The following is a 23,916-nucleotide window of genomic DNA, read 5'->3' as shown; positions in this document are numbered from 1 at the left end:
ACGGTGCCTGCGATTGCAGGGAAGTGACTCCTCCAATCCAAGCGAGATATCTTCGGTTGTCCTTGATGCTCCACAGGTCCTGGATAGAGCCTGTATGGTGCACGGGCACAGACAATGCTTCAGACTGAGAGGGAGACGAAGTCTGGCCCAAACGAAGTCCAGTGAAGTCCAGAGTTTCCAGACGGTCGAAGTTCAGTGGCTTTAGGTTCAGAATCTTGTCAACGTCAAATCTAGGGTCCTACAGCCAGATAAGCCCTTTTGTACCCACTGGAGAGGGTTGGACAGATTCAGGGGATCCTCCCAGGAAAGGGTCAGGACAGTGTGGAAGCTACTCCTGTGTCCTTTGTCCAGTTTCGTGCCCTAGCAGGAGCCAACGGCTCGCAGGACTGGTTTGAACTGGACTATGCACAAGGGCACCAAATGTGCCCCTCATGCAGACTTTCGGTCGCTGGCAAGCACACCCATCCAGACCTAATACACTAAATTCTGTCTGGGAGGTGGTCACACCACCCTGTGACAGGATGACTATTGTTCTGCCTTCCACTGCTCAAGCTTGCCTCAGCACCAGGAGGGCAGAAATGTGTCTCTAGTCGGCAGCAACCATTTTGGGCTGCCCGGGACAAGAAGTATGGTACCGGGAACACCAGGGACCTCACACAGCTCGTTTCTGAGGGGTGGAATCATACATGTGGGTATGATTCCACAATGTTTGATACCAAACACAATAGGGTTACTTTCAGCCATTTTAGAGTTGGTATTCACGTGGTCACATAATGCCACTCTATATGTAAATGGCTGCAGCACTAACAACCTGGGAGAATGGACTCCGCAGGCTGTAGGGGTGTTCTGCTCATGCAGTGGCAACCTCTCACTTAGAACCAAGCACCCTGCCTTCAGGATTGCAGAGGCCTGATAATGGGGTGACTTATAGGTTTTAAGTGTAGTGACCCTTAGATATAGTAAACCTATATCTTAAGTAAGTGGTACATGCACCAACTTACACAGGCTGCAATGGTAGGCCTGTAGATCCATTTTGCATGGCCTCTCATGGGTGGCATAATACATGCTTCAGCCCATGGGAGGCCTCTGGGGTACCTATGCCCTGGGTACCTGGGTACCATATACTAAGGACTGACAAGGGTTCCCCAGTATCCAATCTGGAGTGTACCTAAGTACATGACATAACATTTTAGGGAGAAAGCAGATAGACTGGGATCCTGAATAGCAGGATCCCAGTCAGACTAGTCAAAAGCAGTAAAACATCAAGCAAAAAAGTGGGGGTAACCATAAGAACCAGATCCTACTTTCCTACAAGCTCCATGACTTGCATTCAGTGTTACATCTGTAGTCATTTAGGGACGTCTGTACATTACAACTAGTGTGCTCGAAACCCAGATGGCTTGTCTCGGTCTGGGTGATGATGCACCACTTTGCTGATAATTTGTTAAGAGGCACACCACTGAAAGACGTCCAACATCTACACTGCTAACTTGGGACTCAGGGACAGCCATAACACACACACAATATTTATACTCACGGTGTCACACACTTAAGTAGCGTGACGTGATCACAAAGGTTGATTTAAATAAGCTTTCCTTGCTCTCCTCCGGACTTCTACAACTGAACCACCGAGGAGAGCAGGGCAAGTTGTAAATGTAAAGAAGTGTGATAGTAGTAGGACCAGTGCTTAATTTGTGCCGGAGCTTTCCGGTGCTTAGCACCGGCACTTATTTCTTAGGGCCGGGTCTACACTCCATTTTGACCTCTTTATGTTCACACGGGAAAACGGCGTAAAAAAATTCAATTTGGATGCGGCATAGGCGCATGCTTTATTATGAGGCACATTCCGCCACTGGGACTGCCCGGGAGCACACAGCTGAGCAGTGCATATCCATGCTCCTGCCCAAGGCTAACAATGAATATACATTGTTCTCCCTGGCTGCTGGCTCTAATCACGTCCCTTTTCCCTCCTGCTTGAAAAGTTGCGCAGCCCCCGGAGCAGGTCAGCCTTCTGGAAAAGGCACCTTCCCCCATTCTCTAACTTCCGCCCGCCCGCCCGCCTCTCTGCTTCTGCCTCCTGCCTACAGTGATCCCGACGTCAATCCGATAGCGGAAATAGGCGGGCATTTTTATTTCTAGAGGGAACATTTGAAAATAAATTATACCGTGGCCCCCGGCCTGCACCTCTCCTGAACCCTGTCTGCCACGGTGCCTCTGGACTGCCCTTGCAAGCCCCGGGAGCAACCACTGTAAGAAGCGGGGCAAGTGCAAGGTGCAGCACCTTCCATATCCTGTTTCCTGTGCCTTTTCAAGACTCGGCTGCACAGGGCTGAGGGCTCCGAAGATCGTGGGTTTGAGGCTGAAGAGTTGGCTGCTTGTTTGGGTGGCTGAGGGGCTCCTGGGCTTTCTCTGTGTGTCTCCGTCACTGAGAGCAGTATGGCCCGCCACGCAGCACTCCACATCGCTGGTTTCCAATGTTACTGCTCCCGCTGCTCTTCCTGGCACTGTTGGGCCTCCAGGCTTAACATCCAGAGGGTGCTACTTCCCTACTCTGCGGCAGTGGTATGAGAATCAGCTTCACGCTGGATGATGGAGGCCATTGAGGGCAACTACTGATGGTGAGTGCTGAGGTTTCTATCCATGCACAGCTCTACCAATCACTGATCACAGGGATCCTTCCTACCAGCGCACTGGAGACTACACTCAGTGTGGGTAATAATGCACCTTTACAACGACCCTCTTCCCCACCCTCTCTAACGCAGTGCTGGCCGCACACACAGTGCTCACAGGCTCCTTTCACGGTCACCGTTAAATTGCCACCGGCGACCAATTTGCTCCAATGCACCTCAATCTTTGCCCCCAGGCATCCTTTTCTAATCCGGAAACTACACACAGAGCTGCCTGTGCCCCCCACTTCTTGTCTGTTCTGCCGCGTTATTTTAGTGTCCAAGCTTAGACCCACCAATGTACCTCCACCCTGCCCCAGAGGCCCTCGGTTTATTCCATTACTAAATTCAGAGGTAACTGTAATGTATAAAAAAAAGCATATCAGTACCCAGATAACCTGTGTCTTCCGCTAATGCGCAATTAGGCCCTAAATCACCCCGTGGATAATGTGCAATCCCAAACGTAATCACTTACAGACCTTCGCCAAAGTTAAAAATGAATAAAATGACAAACTCGTAATTAGTGAAAACCTAATGTGCTCCATGCAAAATCATTTTTTACTGTGCAAAGAACTCCATGCTGCCAACTGAATCAAAAACATACACAGCATACCTAGAATTGTGCCCCATGCAAAACCATACAACTACAAGCTCAAAATTCCAATACAAAGACTCATGAAAACAAACTTTCTACCATGTGCTCTATAACTCTCATAGTGCATAAATTGCACGTGCAGCGCTCTGCCTAGTCGCCTTAACCGTGTCTTCCTGGTGTCTTGCCCTGGATATTCCTGTCTTAAGTCCAAATGATAGCTCTGCCGATGCACCTCATTCCTGGCTATCTGCATTCCATTATGCAGCACGGGGGCAAGCCGCAGCTGTGTCAGAACCCGCTCAGCCCTCTGGAGCAGAGTACAGTGAAGTACAATTGCTTTTAGATGACAGTCCCGGGAGAAGATGTGTGCTGGGGGTGGGGGTCGGAGGGAGACACCGGCCACATTGTACATGGAGAGCAGCAATTTGCCGATCATTAACGCATTAATAAGCTACTCATTTGTCTGGGTGGGGGAGGGACAGGTCTGCTGTGAAACTTGGGACGGGGAAGTAATGGTTACTGCACTCTTGAGACAGTATGCTTAATGTTCTGGTACGTTTCAATGGTGCTGTTGGTCCACAGTTTTTTAGCATGTCCTTATTTCCCGTTTGTTGTACTTCACCCGATGTCTCTTAGTGTAATATTATGTATTTACTACAGCAGCCCCCCCCCTGCCCTTCTACTTAATACATGTATATGCCTCGGCATCACTACTTCCTCTAGTGCACACAAGTTTTTATTTTACCCTGTCGTCGGTGCAATAGTCCTGTTAGTGTTTCCCCCCTTTCCCTGAATTGTTACTTACAGGTGTTTGTACCTCATATTACAGCTGACTTTTAGCAGTGCCAGTTGAGGATGTGGGGAGCTAATAAAGTGGGCGGAGCCAGTGGCGAAAATGGGTGGAACTGGAGAAAAGTAGGTGTGGTCGCCAACAAACATTTGAGCACCTGCACTTCATATTTTACAAATTAAGCACTGAGTAGGACCAATGGCATAACTGCTTTTCTGAAGACTGGTGAACTTGATGACTCATTTTCGGCCAATTTTGCATTAAATGTACTTTGTTCTTGAACACTGTGAGGAGTACAATCATGTTAGGTGGCCAGTATAAATGGTGACTGGTCGTAAGATTATATTAGTCTCTCAAATACACATGTGTGGCAATGGGTGAGGAGTGTGGAGAGATGAAGCAAACTATATTGTATGAAGTGGTATGTTTCCCTATAAGCACTGACAACCATGGATTATAGGCCTTAGTTCTATTATATATGAGAGCAGCTTCCTGTGTGTATTATGTGAATTAACTTAAGATAAACAACATTATGTAAATAATATACTTTCACCTGATATCTCTGACAAGTCAATATTACTATTTGGACAATAGAGATTGAATCAGTTTTTTTCTTCTTCCATTTCAATTGGTACCTCTTACTTTTAGTGCTTATATAGGGTGACAAAAGTACATGGATCACCTTGATGAATGCCCTTTACTTAGTTAAGGCTAGACGAGGGAAGAAACATGTTGACTTGCTAAGGGTGTGCACCTTTTAGTAACCTGTTATCAATGGTTCAAATAGGCCTGTAATAAAAAGGAATCTTTCCATTCACCTCCTCCAATGCATTTGTATCTTTTATGTTCCTTTTTGAGAGATCATACAATTTATATATCCCTCTCTGAGAACACTCAAACCAGAAGTAAATATCATTATTCTGTGAGTGAGGTTACTTACCATTTCTAACCAACAAATAAATCACCTCCACATCTCTGATATCTCACAAGAGAGCTCCTTATGGTATCTCCTTTCTTCTATAGCTGATAGTAATAAGGAGGTACCCGTTGATGAAGAAAGCGTCTGTAAGTAGTTGAGGGTACCTTCCTTTCAAAATAAGTATTTTTGTAAAGTGGGACGGGAAACCTTCTTTGTTTTCTTCTCTTTGTAATAATTTGCATTCAGCCATGCTTTGCTCTGGTTCCCTAATACTTTGTATTATAATATTGTCCATAGTGTATCATTATTTTAATGTTACAGGATACCATCATGTTTAGAAGAATTATTTAGGCCACCTTGGATCAGTAAAACAAATTAAACACTGGACAATACTTTCTTGACCGCAGAAAAGAAATGAGTTGTCATTCAAGCTGTGTCCCTTGTGCTTATATTAACACATATCATCGCCTGTGCATCCCCAATTCCCATAGAATTGTTTCCAGCAGTTTAGCTATGTTTTAAAACTAAAAACTTTACATTTCCCTGTTGTCTGTATGAGTTCAACGATATGTTGAGTCAACACTGTTAGTCGTCCATATTTCAGAATTAGGTGCTTGATTTTTGACTGTGATTGCAGGTTGTGGGTTGGGACTCATTTTTATTTTTCATTATCAGACTTTATCCAGAGCTAAATAGAGAAAGAGGAAGTGAGACATTGAAAGAGCAAAACACTAATACATACCATTCTGATTCAATATTTGGAAGGTACGCCCAAATTGGTATTTGGTCACAAACAACAAGCTACTGAATGCAGTTTGGGTTTGATACATACCAAAATGTTTTTTTTGTGATTGCAAATGGCGCAATTCTGTGAGTCAGCACCGTTTGCGACTGCACAATATCTTGATAATCTGGCCCAGAGTTCATAAGAAAAATTTGAGCCCCCCCCCCCGCACATATATTTTATGTTGTTTAAATGAAACGCTGGGAAATGGGGTCTGAGAATTCCATTATCAGTTCTGAACAGTGTAGTTCCTCTCCCATTCGGATGTATGAAGGAACTACGCATTCCGTAGTAACGCATGCTGTTACAACGTGGCCGTTACAATGCAAATGCCATTACCACGCATAACCTTTACCATGCATGCCTTTACAACAAATTTCATAGTAAAAGCATGAATAGTAAGGGCATATGCATGGTAAAGGTTTTACAAGCAATGATAAGTATTTTGCAGATAAGTTTAAACCCTTTCTAAATATAGATAAAGGGCTTATATTTTCCTGTAAAATACTTACATTTTCCAGATAAAAGCAGGCTTGGTAAAGGCATATGCTTGCTAACAAAATTTACAGGTAGGTACGAACTCTTGTTTTGTGTGTGTGTAACAGAATATCACACAAGTGAAGAACACACGCTCAGGACTCAATCAAAGTTGCAGTGTAGGATTTAAGTCCAAACCTCCCATAACACATTTTGACTGCACCATAGTCTTGATCATATGAGAGCGCACTCAGTGTGAGTGCCGGTACATAGCTGCTTGTACAGAAACAAACAACGGACTATAGTTGAAAATACATGCTTTTGATTTACATAATGATGGCGGCCATGTTAAAATTATAAGTATCTAGGCATAATGCACTGGTAACGTATGCAAGTCATCAAGTTCATGCAGATACAAACAAATGCTATATTGTGCAAATATAGATTGCTTCAAGTGAAATACATGTAAATTATATATTATTGACATTGCATGATGTAGGGAGTTAAACAGAGACCCTTGACATGTAGGTGTTTCAAAAGTGAAGATGATGTCCTGCGAGCATACTATAGAGAAACACTGACCTCTGTGTGGTAGAGGTGTACCCGGTACTGGAACGGCAGATCTCAATGTCTATACACAGATCTGCTTGGTGTGTGTTGATGCACTGTGTGAGTGGCATCTATCAGCCGATGAGGGGGTTAGTGCATGCCCTGGATGTGCAGGACACATAGGAGGTAGGGTGGGATGGGCTGGAGAGACAAGTGTCCCTGCTGTGGACCTAGGTGTGATGCGGGTAGATATAAATGGACTGTGTCACCCCAAACATGATAAAATGTTGTCACCAGGTAGAAAGAAGATATGTCCCTGCCCCAGGGTGGAAGAGTGTGTCCCAGTTGCTTCTGGATTGGCAAAAAAGTCAGAGGGTTATGGTTAATCGTGAGGAAGGAGGCAAGGGCCACTGGATAGACTCCCTGGAATGGTAGGGCCACTGAGTGTCCAAATGGGCATGTAACATATGGTTACAGTGTGACCCTGTCCCTGGGTGAGGGTATGCAGGACCATCCAGCTGGTGGAATGGGAAGTTGGCAGGTGCCAAAAGGCGTTAATTCCCTGAGGTAGAAAACCAAGTCGTCCCCAGAAGGGCAATGAAGTAGGTGGGGAGGGGTAAGGTAGAGAAAGAAGGCAAGTGCCCCTGGAATGGCTGTCTGGAATGGATAATCTGCTAGGTGCCCAAGTGGGCAGGGGTGACTGCATGGTAGGGTGGGTTCCAGGACTGTGTTGGTGCAGAGCATGTACCATCTATTGGTAACATCAGTAGCGACATAGAAGATAGGCATAAACAGAGAAAAACATGGTCAACTGAATTTGTCATGATTTGCTACATAAGTCCTGTTGCAGAGAAAATATATATACAAGCAGCTAAAATTTCAAACAAGAAACAAACGAGTATATAATCTTATCTTATTCTAGGTGAGTCACCCAAATAGTGCTGCTGAAGAAAAGGGTAGGGAACCCATGTTGTAGTCGCAGAAATACCCGTGGACCCCTTTCTTTCCTCTTGAAAGGAAAAACAACCACATGTTTCATATTAGAACACATAATACATTACAATAAAAAGAGCAGTGTCTGGAAGGGGCAGAAGGGAGAACAAGAGTTAAAAGATTTGATAGGGCAGTTTATTAAAAGCAGATCACAGATTGATACATAGATGACTGATAGAAAAGAGAATCTATTCCTCATTTAGGTGTATTCCCATTTCCTCATCGATGTTGTGTTCCCCTGGTGTTATAGTTTTGAGATCGGCAATATACTTGGATCCTCTTTTTCTTAGTTTCAGCATCCTATTGCCTCCCCTGGCATTGGGTATAATTTGTTTAAAGCAAAGTATGATAGGAGGGAGCTGTTGGAGAAATGATGGTCGTATAAATGCCTTGCACGGGGCATTGGAGGGTCCTTGTTCTTAATGGCACTCATATGTTCTACAACCCTTCTCTTGACCATCTGGTTTGTGCTACCCAAATGCCTGACATTACAGGGGCACTCAAGGATGTAGACATGTTTTCAATGATAGACCATTGTTTGTGTATATATAAGCAGCTATGTACCAGCACTTACACTGGGTGCTCTATCATGTGATAAAGACAACAGTTGAAATGCATTATGTGAGGTTTGGATTAAATCCTACACTGCAACTTTGATTTAGTCCTGAGTGTGCGTTCTTCGTGTGTGCGAAGTTCTGTTATTTGGAATACTCACGCGCTCCACTAGCTAAATGCACTACCTCTCCAGGGTCCAGTGTTTCATCTGGAGCATTTTTCTTGAAGATTGTGAAAGAGAAACCCCTTAGACTGGCCTCCTCCACACAAGATGACATAATTTTCTCATGCAAGGCTTCTGCAAAGACGCTGCGGACAGGTTACACAGTTAAGCCTACTGCCTGCTGACACTGTCGGGGTGGGGTGCTGCAGTTCATCAGAAGATGTGCTGCACATTCAACTCCGGCAGTTTCTGGGGGTGAGACTGGGGTCTCTGGTTAGTGCCTGCAGCGCTACATGCCAGAACTAGCCATTGGGCTCTCCATATCGGCAAATGACACACTGCGTCATTGGTGGGGAAATGCATTACATGAGCATTTTGTGTGCAGTAAGAGGAACTTGACATTGATGTCAGGAGGATAAGGTCCTCTTTGCAGTCACAACATATAACAGTGGAAACATTCTTTTCATATGGTTCATGATATGGAGGAAGAAGAAGAAAGAAGGGCACCAGCACAGACACTATTTGCCAGAGCCAATACCAATTAGGAACCTCAACTTAATGATAAACTTAAGAGTCTTGAGAAGCTCGGTAAATCTGAAATCTCACAAGGGGGAAGCAATCTCCCTACATGACTATATAGACACATGATTTGTACCAATAGGTCTGCGGATTTACACCACTCCATCTTATGAGTCCCCAAACCCGAAGATGCTAGAAGAATGGGCAGAAAACTAGGTTATCAGTTCATGGTCTTGCTTGAAATACTTGTTAAATATGCATAGAAGACAAGGGAAACCATTCTACAGGAGAACAAGATGATCAAAGATTAATTAAATCAAAAAAGTGAGCAAGAAACCATTAAGAAATTCATAGAAGAGATGAAACTCAGACTGAAAAAACACGAGAGTTATATAAAAGCCAGGAAACAAAGGAAGTTGCACAGGGATTGCACTGACTATGAAAGTGGTAGAATCCTTACATTCAGTCACAAATGCAACTGCATGTTCAAAGTATAAACCCTAGATCCAAGTACAACAACGACACCATAAACCTCTGTGTTTGAACCAAGTAATACAAGTGACAACGATATCAACACTTCTGGTACATAAGACAGTTCTACATCTGAGACCGACCGTAGCGGTAAGCCAATTACTTTTTTAGACGTGTACCGGCTCCTACACAGAGGCCAGGAGATAGCAAGAGCAACACCAGTCCCAAAGAACGAGGCATAGGGAAGGGTTCAGAGAAGCCAAGACCGAGCAAGAGGATGGGGAAATGCCGGGAGAGGCGAAAGAGACTCGTACAAAAAAATGAAGGGGCGCATGGAAGTCAACTCAGGAAACTCCAAGGCAGCACTGCAATGGATGAAGAAATGGTCAACAAAACTATTATCAACCTCACGAACAGACATCTCAATGACATTGAAAAAACTACAGTGTCTTGGCTATTCTTTCTGTCCATCTGAACCATTTAATTACACTGAGACATGCATCAATCTCTGCAAATTCATTAGGAAACTCAAACTTAAGAAATGGCATAGCCTCAAAAAAGATAGATTGTGGGAGGCAGGGATAGATCCCAACACTAGGGCATTTTGACAACTCAAAAGAGGTGACATTGGCACACTACTCACTTTATACAAATTTGAATCAGACTCAATTGTAAATATTACCCCTAATGGCCTATATGCTTTACTAGATGACCTTTACATGCTTTACTAGATGACATGATCTAGCTGTGCCTACCAATTTCAGACCTCGTTCTACGTTTTACCCCACGATGCCCCATGATAACATCGATTCTTTTCATGACATGGTTACTAGAAATTCCATCAAATTAGACACAAAACATGGATTAAGAGCAACTTTCAACACAATCTTTCTTTAGCCCCAAAACAAGCCATTAAATTACTAGCTGAAGATACCAACATCATAATACGCCCCACAAATAAGGGTGGGAATGTAATACTTCTCACCAGTGAGCAGCATGTGGAGGAAGCCCACGGGCAACTCAGTGATACAAAATGTTATACTTCCATCAATAGAGAGATTTAAACCATTTGCATTTCAGAAATGTGGGGCAAACTGAAAGATTGGAAAGATCAGGGTCCCTGAGCTAACTAAAACTTATGACTCACAATGCACTGCTTATGACCTCACATATTGCATCACTCATGACATGGACAGTGACAGCACTTAAGACATCACTGATGACATCGCAAATAGCATCACTGATGAAAGGTTATGGGTGCTAAACAAATATACTAACCTACTGCAAAAGTTAAAATAGTATACTAGGTGCACTACTACTGAGTGATACTACTTCTAACATACATTATGTGAGTGGCTGTGTGACTGTATATATCCTTGTGTGTATAGGTGTGTGAGTGGCTGTATGGGTGTATACATGTGTGTGTGAGTAGTTGTGTGGGTGAGTGAGATGCTATGTGAGTGGCTGTATTAGTGAGTGATTGGGTGTGTCAATGGCTGTATGAGTGAGTGAGTGGCAGTGGCTCTTTGGATGGGTAAGTGGGTGTGTAATTACTGTATGTGTGAGTGAGGGGGTGTCTGAATGGCTGTATGAGTGAGTGACTGGGTGTGTAAGTGTGTGTGGGTAAGTGACAGGCTGTTTGAGAGGGTATTTTGTTGAGTGAGTTGGTGTCTAATTGGTTGTATTGGAGAGCATGTGTCTGTGTGAATGGCATTATGTGTGAGGGAGTGGATGTGTGAGTGTTTTTATGGATGGTTGTATGGGTGTGTATGTGGTTGTGTGGGTGTGTGGATGAGTGTGTGAGTCCTTGTATAGGTGAGTGAGTGGCTGTGTTGAGAGGCTGTATGGGTGAGTGAGTGGGTGTGTAAGTGACTCTGTAGGTAACTAAGTTGGCTATGAGTACTGTATGGTTGAGTGTGTGGCAATGTGACTGGCTGTACTGGTGAGTGACTATTTGTATGAGTGGCTGTATGGGTGAGTAAATGGTTGTGTGAGTGGCTGTATAAGTGAGTGAGTGGATATATGAGTGGCTCTAAGGAGGAGTGAGTAGGTGTGTGAGTACTGGTATGGGTTTTGAATGGGTATGTGAGTGGTTGTATGGGTATGTGAGTGGGTGTACGAGAGGTTGTATGGAGGTGTGAGTGGGTGTATAAGTGGTTCTGGGGATGATGTCATCAGTGATGTCATCACTGACATCATTTGAGATTTCATCAGTGATGTCACTGGTCTTGTCATGAGAGATGTAGGATGTGAGGTCATAAGCATTGCATTGTGGGGGCGTAAGTTATAGTTAGCTCAGGTACCTATAACTGGTGGATTTCACTGGTTTTGTACAAGTGAAATTTGAGCCTAACTATAAAATCCCTGTAACCTTTGTTTTTTTCAATGAATTTCTAAAGTTGCTTTAATTCTAAGTCCTATCTATAATGTCCCTGTAACCTTTGTTTTTTAAGTGAATTTCTAGGGTTTTTAACTAGTAGTCTTGTTTGCAGAGTGGTGGAGAAAGGGGGACCAGCTCTCAGGAATCCCACTGTGTGGGATTTATAGGAGGTCACAGAAGGGGGTTCCTGTCCCCCAAGGACCCTCAGCATCCAAGAGGATGTCATCCCCCTACCAGTAGTGCACCAGGAGGCACGTGCTGTGTTGGACTTACTTGAGGTAACAGGAGGGGTAGTTGGCCCCCAAGGACTCTCAAGAGCCAAGGGGACTTCATCCACTAGCTATGAGTGTTCCAGGAGTCATGCTTGCAGAGTGGTGGAGAAAGGGAATGAGGCCTCTGACACCTCTCAGCAATCCGCCTGTGTGGGACTTATTGGAGGTTACAGGAGGGGTTGTTGACCCCCAAGGACCCTCAGCCCGTTGTGAACCAGGAGGCGCATTTGTAGAGTGGTCGATAAGTGGGGTGGGGCCTCCAGTGACTTTCTGGGCCGGACTTTTTAAAAAATGTTTTGTTTTATTATGGAAGGGGGGATGCATGGCCTTCCATCCCTGGGCCAATTTCTGCCCAGTTGACCCCTTTTCCGGGGCCTGGTGGAATAGAGAAATGTGCTTTAACATTGTTTTACATAAGTTAGCATTCGCAGAATCATTTTGTGTGAGGGGTGCTATTTTGTATCATGATTGAAACTAATACTTTGCCATTTCTGAGAAACGGCCTTCTCTAGGTTATGTATGTATGTATTAAATTGTTTTATAGCGCGCTCTGTTACTGGAGAGTATCTGGCGCGAAGGAGAGATAACGGGGGGAGAACAGCAGAGATCAACTTATGTCACATTTTTAAACAGATAGGTTTTGAGATTTTTCTTGAACTGAGTAACACCTTGACTGGAGCGCAGATGTAATGGGAGAGCGTTCCAGGCTCGGGCCGCCACAACGGCAATGGACTGGCCACCCGGCCTGGCTCGCCTAAACCGAGGAAGGGTCATTTTAGACAGTGAGGATGACCTGAGTGCTCTTGTAGGGACATAGAGAGTAAATCTCTTCTTCAGATAGACCGGACCTTGGTCATGAATGGCTCTAAAGGCAAGCACAAGAGTTTTAAAAAGGATGCGTTGCGGGACTGGGAGCCAGTGAAGGCTAGACATATGAGACCGGACACTCTTCCATTCTTCGGAACTGAGTTTTGCTACACTAATGAATGCACTGTTCTTATTAGTGCATACCTTTCTCCTAGACGTAGGCCTTCTCCCACTTTTCTAGTGGTGGGTACAGGCAGAATGACCTTGAATAGTAGATAATGTTTGCCCGGCCTCAGAATAGAAACTTACTCCTTTGTAATTTACTGTCCAACTGCATCTCCCTGGAAAATTCCATGGTGGTTGTTCTTTGATTGGTTCCGAAGTGTACATAATGTATTGTTATGCTTGCTGATGTCAGTCCCTCTGCAGCACTCCTAGTGACTGGGCAGACAGGGCTCCGCTCTGAGTGTACTTTGAATAAACTGTTATTGGTTTGTATTCTCTGCTGTCTGACCAACTTTTCATTTGGTACGGAAGGCTGTGAGGTGGTCGTGAGTGACCCGGGTTACCCTAATCAGGAAACTTCCTTCAGGCCTGGCATTCTTTTTTTTTAACCTTCAGGTGACTGGGGCCCCATCCTCCGGGGCCCGGCCTTTCTCAAATGGTGGAGGGGGGCAGTGCAGCCTCCTCCATGAGCCAAATTCGGCACTGGGGACCCCATCTCTCAGGGCCTGCCCATGTGTGCTTGGGGCCCCCATGGCACCCTATCTCCACTCGGACCAAGGGGGTAGCCTCAATACCCCCGCAGTCCTTGCCTGCTTCCTTGCCTGCTCCCTGCAGGAACTGGCATTGCTTTTAAACAACCGGAGCTGCTGAACATGCAGTTGCCTCTGTCTAAAAGCAATTCTGTTCTGCTTCCAGCACGCGAGAGCATTTTCCAGACTCTTGCTTGCTGGAAGTGGTAAAGCATTTGCTGTGACTTGGCTGGAGTGGTAAAGCTCGAGTCAAGCCATGGTAAACAGCTGTGTCCCATAGATGGGCACCCTGGGACATAGCTGGAGCCGGCCCTGGGGGCTGTTGTCCCCAGGGCCATCCATGGCTCCGGGAGGGGCACTGCACACCCCCTTCCTTTCTTATGTGTAGGGCCTGAACTGGGGAGGTGGTGGTCTTCAGGGCCCAGAGGGGTTTGTGAGGCCTTTAATCGAAAATTAAACAGCCGCAGGGAGCTGGTTGTCCCTGGGGAATGAGGGGTCCATGACGTCCCTGTGAATTCTTTTCTCATTAGCTCAGGGGCAGTGGTGGTCCCAGGGGCAAAACTGGAGGCTGTATGGGCCTCCCCCTCAGACATTTCAGAAATTGCCCTGGGCAGCTGCCAGTCCCCAGGGCAGGGGGGTCAGCAAGACCCCTGCAATACTTTATGAGGTGGCAGTCCCAGAAGTGCAGGGCGTTCGTGAGACCCCCCATTTGTTTAAAATATGTATGGCCCCGGGACCTGACCCACCCGGGTACTAAAAAATAGAGAAGCGTGGGATCCCATGCTTCTCTTTTTTAAATTTTTTTGCAGGAGCTGTGACTCCAGCACGACTCCTGCTGAATTTTGGTGGGGTCCCTCTGGGATCCCCCAAGAGGCCTAGGCAGGTCAAGGTATTCATACCTTTCCCCCTTCTCATATTTTATTATGATTTTCTGGGACCCTGCTCAAGCCGAGCCCCAGGATGGCTGCCAATACTTTCTGGTTTGAAGTGATGGCAGCCAATCAGATTTGAGCAGTGGGACTGTCTGATCTTTGGAGGATATGCGTCCCAATATACTCAAATCTGAATTTTGGTTAATAACTCCACACTTTTTGAATGGACCTACACCAAATCATAAAAAGGCACTTCCCTGGAGCAACATCTTCCTTTCTGCCAAATTTGGTGTAATTCCATTCAACAATTTGGGCTGTGGCCATTTTTAAAGGTCCTATTGGAATTAACATAGGAAACGCACATCTTTGGCCCCCCCTTTTCCTTGGCCCACGCTTGATGAAAACATTGTATGTGGCACAAGAATCACTGGGGCATTTTATTTGGAAAACTTAGTGAAGATTTGTCAAACAACGTCAAAGATATAGCCGAATCAACAAAATGTTTTTCCTATTGAAATTAGATCCTAACTATAACTACCTTGCAGGGTCATCATCATCATCATCATCTCGAGAGTTGACGACTGGATAGAGGAGGCTAGTGTTCTCTCCCACTTGCAGGCGGGGTTTAGAAAGAAGGTTGGCACGATGGACCAGGTCTTTCGCTTTTTTGCAATCTATTGGAAGGCGGTTACCATCAAGAAAGGCAGTTTGTATATGGCCTTCATAGATCTCAGGACTGCTTTCGACCTGGTCCCTCGTGCAAAACTCTGGCAAATACTTGGCGAAATGGGGTTTCCCAGTAGCCTTCTGCATATAATAACGAAGCTGCATGAGGGGAATTATGCGCGGGTTAGATGGGGATCGCAGGGACAATTAACAGATAAGATCCCTGTGCGGAGAGGAGTACGCCAGGGTTGTGTTATGGCTCCGACCCTCTTCTCCCTATTTGTAAACGGAGTTGTGGATCATCTGAAGGGGGAAGAGACGGATGCCCCATCCCTGGCGGGGGAGAAAATCCCCACACTTCTCTTCGCGGACGATACCCTATTAATCTCTAAATCCCCGGTGGGCTTACAAAAACTCTTGAACCTGTTTAGCTCCTTTTGTACTACTCGAGGCTTAACCATTAACACTTCAAAAACCAAATTGATGGCTTTTGCCCCCTCCAAAAGATTTAAAAATCACCTCGTGCTCAATAGTGCCCCCCTTGAGCTGGTCACATCTTTTGATTATCTTGGAGTCCGGATAAACAGCCGTATGACCTGGAAAGATCATCTTTCCAAAATGCTCCTTAGTCATCATAGAGTTTCCGGGGTGACGCTGAAGGAACTCCGGGAATCTTCTAGTAAACCGGTTTCTCCAGTTATGGCCATCTATGAGGGTCAGATTCTTCCTTCAGCATTATATGGCTCCGAACTTTGGGGGTTTGAAGGGGTTACAGATTTGATGGTGGCAGAAAATAATTTCTTTAGGAAAGTGGCTGCTCTCCCTGCTTCAACACCAATGATCCCCCTAAGACTAGATTTGGGCAGAAGAACGTTAAAAGATCTGGTGAGGCTTCGCCCGCTGCTCTTCTGGTCTCGACTAAGAAGAACTGAGGAGCTGGCTAAGTATGCAGAAGGGATGGATGATCTACTCTTGCTGGACACAGGTAATAAAATAGGATGGCTAAAAAAACTGAAGGATTTGGCCATCAACCTGGGTCTAAGAGAGGCATGGGAGTCTCAATCCCCGCCACCCAAAGCCGTTATTAAAAAACTTTATTGGGATTGGGTCCAGAGTGAGGCCACGAGGGCTACGAATGTGGGTTCACTTACGGACAAATTTTTATCAATTAAGAGTGTAAGGAAATTGGAACCCTTTTTAGACCTAATAACTAAACCGTGGGATCGATCGCTGTACCTGAAACTGCGCTATGGGACGCTTCCAGTACTTGATTTCACGGCAAGTTGGTCGGCCTCTGATGCCCTCTCACGTACATGCCCCGGCTGTGCGGCCCCCAAGGAATCGGTGGCCCACCTGTTGTTTGCATGCCCAGCCTATAAAGGGGCGAGGAAGCTTTGGCTGAAACCGGTCTGTAGGGAATTAGGGCTGAGGTGCCATAAACAGGCACTCCGTGTCCTCTCTACAGACTCTTCGTCTGCCCTCATGATCTGTGGGGTGGCCAAATTTTTGGGAAATGCATGGCGGATACGCTCCCGTTTATTAAAACCTCGGGGGGCCCTACTGGTTGATACTAATCTGGTTGTGTTGTAAATCTATCAAAATGAGATCTCCCTGTTCTTATGTATTTTACAAATTTTTATTGGTAAATGTGAATTGTATATGTATATGTGCTCTTTTATGGTGATAAAATTGCCGAATAAAGATATTTCAATAACTACCTACTGGCAACCACCAGTAGGTAATATATGTATATATATTAACGGGTGCAGGTCTGTCTCAGTACTTTCCAGACAAACTCCAACACTCCACAGGATAGCTAGTATCAACATTTTTGTTTTTCAGAGTTACCGCACATAATACTTTCGGCTGGCTCCCCATCCTTTTTCAAACACACGCATATATATATTGATGTCTAAATCCCGGCACCATTTGAGAAAGTTTTTATAAACGAAACACTTCATGCATTAATGCCGAAATAAATTGGATTCTTGAGCAGCTTTTCTGGAGTCCCCTGCAACTACGAGGAGGTTGGTGTGTATATGGTAGGGTGCTGCCACGAACACTCCATGGGGACACCCACTCCACAAGAAGTCCTGCGTGTGTTGGTGGCGACTTCTGGATGGACTGCAGAACTCTGTGGTAACGTGAGGACACGCCGCTTGCCCATAACTTGTGCCCGGCCACGACTGTGGACCATGACTACGTGGGAGAGGTGTTGTTTACATTGGCAACACACACGGACTTGGGTTGGGAGTACAGATGGCGGAGTGAGGGACACGCTAAGATGCCAAACCACCCTACGGAAAGAACTTTGATGCGCATTGTGACAGGAGCAAGCACTGCCGACTTGGGACAGCACTTGCTCAGGTGTGTCTGCTCCGTGAGAATCCACTCCAGGGTTCTTGCCTCTCCAGTGCTTCGGTCACCTGAGTTGCCCTGCCCAATCATAGCGAGGCAACCAGCTTTAAAAGGAGGGTGGGAGAACCATTGATGTCTAAATTCCGGCAGCATTTGAGAAAGTTTTTATAAACAAAACGCGTCATGCCTTAATGCCGAAATAAATTGGATTCTTGAGCAGCTTTTCTGGAGTCTTGTGGTGTTCCACCCCCTGCAACTACGAGGAGGTTGGTGTGTGTATATATATAAATATATATATATATCGTCTCCTGTTGCAGTTGATTCCTAAATGAAATGGATGCAAATTTTACCGATCTTGTGGCTTCTTCCTTCGAGGGCTAAACTCTACAATGGTATGTTTGCGGCTGTAGCCCAGCCGCGGAAGGAAGCCTGCCGCTTGCTGCGGACCCGTGATGGCGCCCAATGGCGATATCAATATGCGGGAGATTGGTGTCCAGGAGCAGCTGACCACAGACAATAGGACACCCAGCGCAACATTTTCACCAGCCCATAGGGGTTTTAATCTCACAGTTATTTACTGCTTCAATGATGAACTCACTCGAGACAATTGGTTCATGCACTACAAGATCCAGAAGGCCATTTCATGTGTCCACGCCCTTGGAGGCAGGCGCTTTAAATTACGTGCATGCTGCATCATCATTGCCAGCAGAAGCCATTGAGAAAGGGATAGGATTCCCGAAACCGGTTTGGCTGAAAAGAACAGATGGTGACTGTTTTCTCTGCGTCTCCTGTTGCAGTTGATTCCTAAATGAAATCAATGCAAATTTTACCGATCTTGTGGCTTCTTCCTTCGAGGGCTAAACTCTACGATGGTATGTTTGCAGCTGTAGCCCAGCCGCGGAAGAAAGCCTGCCGCTTGCTGCGGACCCGTGATGGTGCCCAATGGCGATTGGTGTCCAGGAGCAGCTGACCACAGACAATAGGACACCCAGCGCAACATTTTCACCAGCCCACAGGGGTTTTAATCACACAGTTATTTACTGCTTCAATGATGAACTCACTCGAGACAATTGGTTCATGCACTACAAGATCCAGAAGGCCATTTCATGTGACCACGCCCTTGGAGGCAGGCGCTTCAAATTACGTGCATGCTGCATCATCATTGCCAGCAGATGCCATTGAGAAAGGGATAGGATTCCCGAAACCGGTTAGGCTGAAAAGAACAGATGGTGACTGTTTTCTCTGCGTCTCCTGTTGCAGTTGATTCCAAAATTAAATGGATGCAAATTTTACCGATCTTGTGACTTCTTCCTTCGAGGGCTAAACTCTACGATGGTATGTTTGCGGCTGTAGCCCAGCCGCAGAAGAAAGCCAAGCCGCTTGCTGCGGACCCGTGATGGCGCCCAATGGCGATATCAACATGCGGGAGATTGGTGTCCAGGAGCAGCTGACCACAGACAATAGGACACCCAGTGCAACATTTTCACCAGCCCACAGCGGTTTTAATCACACAGTTATTTACTGCTTCAATGATGAACTCACTCGAGACAGTTGGTTCATGCACTACAAGATCCAGAAGGCCATTTCATGTGACCACGCCCTTGGAGGCAGGCCCTTTAAATTACGTGCATGCTGCATCATCATTGCCAGCAGATGCCATTGAGAAATGGATAGGATTCCTAAAACCGGTTTGGCTGAAAAGAACAGATGGTGACTGTTTTCTCTGCGTCTCCTGTTGCAGTTGATTCCTAAATGAAATGGATGCAAATTTTACTGATCTTGTGGCTTCTTCCTTTGAGGGCTAAACTCTACGATGGTATATGTAACTTATGTGTGCAACCACGTTTGAGTCCTTCTTCACTGTTACTTAAAAATGTAAAGCACTTAAACCTGACGTGCCTGAAACCCCCATGCTGCATATGATGAAGACCCGAAGGGGTCGAAACCGGTCATGCATTTACCCCTGCTGAAATAAATTTGTTTCCCCGTAACGTTCGGCTGGAGGGCTTGATTTTTGCGCCGAAGGAGGTGAGGAAAAATCGGACATGTGAAGGTGGTGACGTCGCCAAACAAGCCCCGACCTGACAGGCTGGGTCCCCCTTCGTCAAACTTGGAGTTTCGGTGATGGACACATCTCATTGGGGAACCCGCCGGCTGTACACGGAGTTGGCAGGATGCACAGAGCCAAGCGGCTCGACTGAGGAATGCGGGAGGCACCGCCACCGGTCCTAGGGAGATCCGCGGGCCAGTGGTATCCCGCTACATTTGTGAACAGTCAAGGTATGTGGGAGAGTGTATTCCCACACGGCCGGACGCCGGGGACAAAAATTCTGCAGGCACCACACTGTGTATCAGAACAGTGAGGACTTGGGACAACAGCGCGCCTAAGGTTAGCTAAAAGTTGATAAAATTGCAGCGAAAGAAGTGACCTGTGGGGCATTTGATGTGAATACGCAATGGATGATGGACCTTGTAGTCCAGGAATGCGAGTAATTGAAAACCCAGACGAGACCTTCGAACATTTTTCATCAAAAACTGGAACTGTTTACAAAAAAGAACATAAGAAAGGTTGTGCAAAGTAAAGGGTATTTCATTATAACACGAAAGAACATAGATGTAAGACCGAATTTAAACAAACTTATGTGTGCAACCACGTTTGAGTCCTTCTTCACTGTTACTTAAAAATGTAAAGCACTTAAACCTGACGTGCCTGAAACCCCCATGCTGCATATGATGAAGACCCGACGGGGTCGAAAGCGGTCATGCATTTACCCCTGCGGAAATAAATTGGTTTCCCCGTAACGTTCGGCTGGAGGGCTTGATTTTTGCGCCGAAGGAGGTGAGGAAAAATCGGACATGTGAAGGCGGTGACGTCGCCAAACAAGCCCCGACCTGACAGGCTGGGTCCCCCTTCGTCAAACTTGGAGTTTCGGTGATGGACACATCTCATTGGGGAACCCGCCGGCTGTACACGGAGTTGGCAGGATGCACAGAGCCAAGCGGCTCGACTGAAGAATGCGGGAGGCACCGCCACCGGTCCTAGGGAGATCCGCGGGCCAGTGGTATCCCGCTACATTTGTGAACAGTCAAGGTATGTGGGAGAGTGTATTCCCACACGGCCGGACGCCGGGGACAAAAATTCTGCAGGCACCACACTGTGTATCAGGACAGTGAGGACTTGGGACAACAGCGCGCCTAAGGTTAGCTAAAAGTTGATAAAATTGCAGCGAAAGAAGTGACCTGTGGGGCATTTGATGTGAATACGCAATGGATGATGGACCTTGTAGTCCAGGAATGTGAGTAATTGAAAACCCAGACGAGACCTTCGAACATTTTTCATCAAAAACTGGAATTGTTTCCAAAAAAGTACATAAGAAAGGTCGTGCAAAGTAAAGGGTATTTCATTAAAACACGAAAGAACATAGATGTAAGAACGAATTTAAACAAACTTATGTGTGCAACCACGTTTGAGTCCTTCTTCACTGTTACTTAAAAATGTAAAGCACTTAAACCTGACGTGCCTGAAAACCCCATGCTACATATGATGAAGACCCGATGGGGTCGAAACCGGTCATGCATTTACCCCTGCTGAAATAAATTGGTTTCCCCGTAACATTCGGCTGGAGGGCTTGATTTCTGCGCCGAAGGAGGTGAGGAAAAATCGGACATATATATATATATATATGTATATATATATATATATATGAACGCTCCAACTTGCCCTCGCAAATAGCAGCACTCAAACCCAGCGTTCCTTGAAGGCTTTTATTCAGGTACAAACGTCCATTGCCACACGATGTCGGCTTCAGTTGTTCCAATCTTCATCGCCTGACGCGTTTCGAAGGAGTTCCCTTCTTCCTCAGAGGCTGGTTGGAACAAGAACGTCCACGCCTCCCACTTCCTGTTTAAATGCGTATTTCCACACCCTCTCCCTGGATCGGAGGTCACATGGCCTGTGGAGCATTGTGGGAGACGTAGTTTCTTCGTGCTGTCCTTTTAAAGTTCAAAGCCCGCAAATGGGCCTCGTGTGGTAATCTTTGTTTTACCACACGAGGCCCATTTGCGGGCTTTGAACTTTAAAAGGACAGCACGAAGAAACTACGTCTCCCACAATGCTCCACAGGCCATGTGACCTCCGATCCAGGGAGAGGGTGTGGAAATACGCATTTAAACAGGAAGTGGGAGGCGTGGACGTTCTTGTTCCAACCAGCCTCTGAGGAAGAAGGGAACTCCTTCGAAACGCGTCAGGCGATGAAGATTGGAACAACTGAAGCCGACATCGTGTGGCAATGGACGTTTGTACCTGAATAAAAGCCTTCAAGGAACGCTGGGTTTGAGTGCTGCTATTTGCGAGGGCAAGTTGGAGCGTTCATATTAGGCGGTGGCCCTGCCGCCTTAGCTGGCACCACCCCACAACGGGGGCCGCAAGTTCAGAATCTACAAGAACCATATTGCGGAAAACCAGCGAAGGATCTAAAACAAAGATTACCACACGAGGCCCATTTGCGGGCTTTGAACTTTAAAAGGACAGCACGAAGAAACTACGTCTCCCACAATGCTCCACAGGCCATGTGACCTCCGATCCAGGGAGAGGGTGTGGAAATACGCATTTAAACAGGAAGTGGGAGGCGTGGACGTTCTTGTTCCAACCAGCCTCTGAGGAAGAAGGGAACTCCTTCGAAACGCGTCAGGCGATGAAGATTGGAACAACTGAAGCCGACATCGTGTGGCAATGGACGTTTGTACCTGAATAAAAGCCTTCAAGGAACGCTGGGTTTGAGTGCTGCTATTTGCGAGGGCAAGTTGGAGCGTTCATATTAGGCGGTGGCCCTGCCGCCTTAGCTGGCACCACCCCACAACAGGGGCCGCAAGTTCAGAATCTACAAGAACCATATTGCGGAAAACCAGCGAAGGATCTAAAACAAAGATTACCACACGAGGCCCATTTGCGGGCTTTGAACTTTAAAAGGACAGCACGAAGAAACTACGTCTCCCACAATGCTCCACAGGCCATGTGACCTCCGATCCAGGGAGAGGGTGTGGAAATACGCATTTAAACAGGAAGTGGGAGGCGTGGACGTTCTTGTTCCAACCAGCCTCTGAGGAAGAAGGGAACTCCTTCGAAACGCGTCAGGCGATGAAGATTGGAACAACTGAAGCCGACATCGTGTGGCAATGGACGTTTGTACCTGAATAAAAGCCTTCAAGGAACGCTGGGTTTGAGTGCTGCTATTTGCGAGGGCAAGTTGGAGCGTTCATATTAGGCGGTGGCCCTGCCGCCTTAGCTGGCACCACCCCACAACGGGGGCCGCAAGTTCAGAATCTACAAGAACCATATTGCGGAAAACCAGCGAAGGATCTAAAACAAAGATTACCACACGAGGCCCATTTGCGGGCTTTGAACTTTAAAAGGACAGCACGAAGAAACTACGTCTCCCACAATGCTCCACAGGCCATGTGACCTCCGATCCAGGGAGAGGGTGTGGAAATACGCATTTAAACAGGAAATGGGAGGCGTGGACGTTCTTGTTCCAACCAGCCTCTGAGGAAGAAGGGAACTCCTTCGAAACGCGTCAGGCGATGAAGATTGGAACAACTGAAGCCGACATCGTGTGGCAATGGACGTTTGTACCTGAATAAAAGCCTTCAAGGAACGCTGGGTTTGAGTGCTGCTATTTGCGAGGGCAAGTTGGAGCGTTCATATTAGGCGGTGGCCCTGCCGCCTTAGCTGGCACCACCCCACAACGGGGGCCGCAAGTTCAGAATCTACAAGAACCATATTGCGGAAAACCAGCGAAGGATCTAAAACAAAGATTACCACACGAGGCCCATTTGCGGGCTTTGAACTTTAAAAGGACAGCACGAAGAAACTACGTCTCCCACAATGCTCCACAGGCCATGTGACCTCCGATCCAGGGAGAGGGTGTGGAAATACGCATTTAAACAGGAAGTGGGAGGCGTGGACGTTCTTGTTCCAACCAGCCTCTGAGGAAGAAGGGAACTCCTTCGAAACGCGTCAGGCGATGAAGATTGGAACAACTGAAGCCGACATCGTGTGGCAATGGACGTTTGTACCTGAATAAAAGCCTTCAAGGAACGCTGGGTTTGAGTGCTGCTATTTGCGAGGGCAAGTTGGAGCGTTCATATTAGGCGGTGGCCCTGCCGCCTTAGCTGGCACCACCCCACAACGGGGGCCGCAAGTTCAGAATCTACAAGAACCATATTGCGGAAAACCAGCGAAGGATCTAAAACAAAGATTACCACACGAGGCCCATTTGCGGGCTTTGAACTTTAAAAGGACAGCACGAAGAAACTACGTCTCCCA

Source organism: Lissotriton vulgaris, chromosome 10 (assembly GCF_964263255.1).
Source record: "Lissotriton vulgaris chromosome 10, aLisVul1.2, whole genome shotgun sequence".
NCBI lineage: Eukaryota > Metazoa > Chordata > Amphibia > Caudata > Salamandridae > Lissotriton > Lissotriton vulgaris.
Note: the sequence above shows the minus strand (reverse complement) of the source record.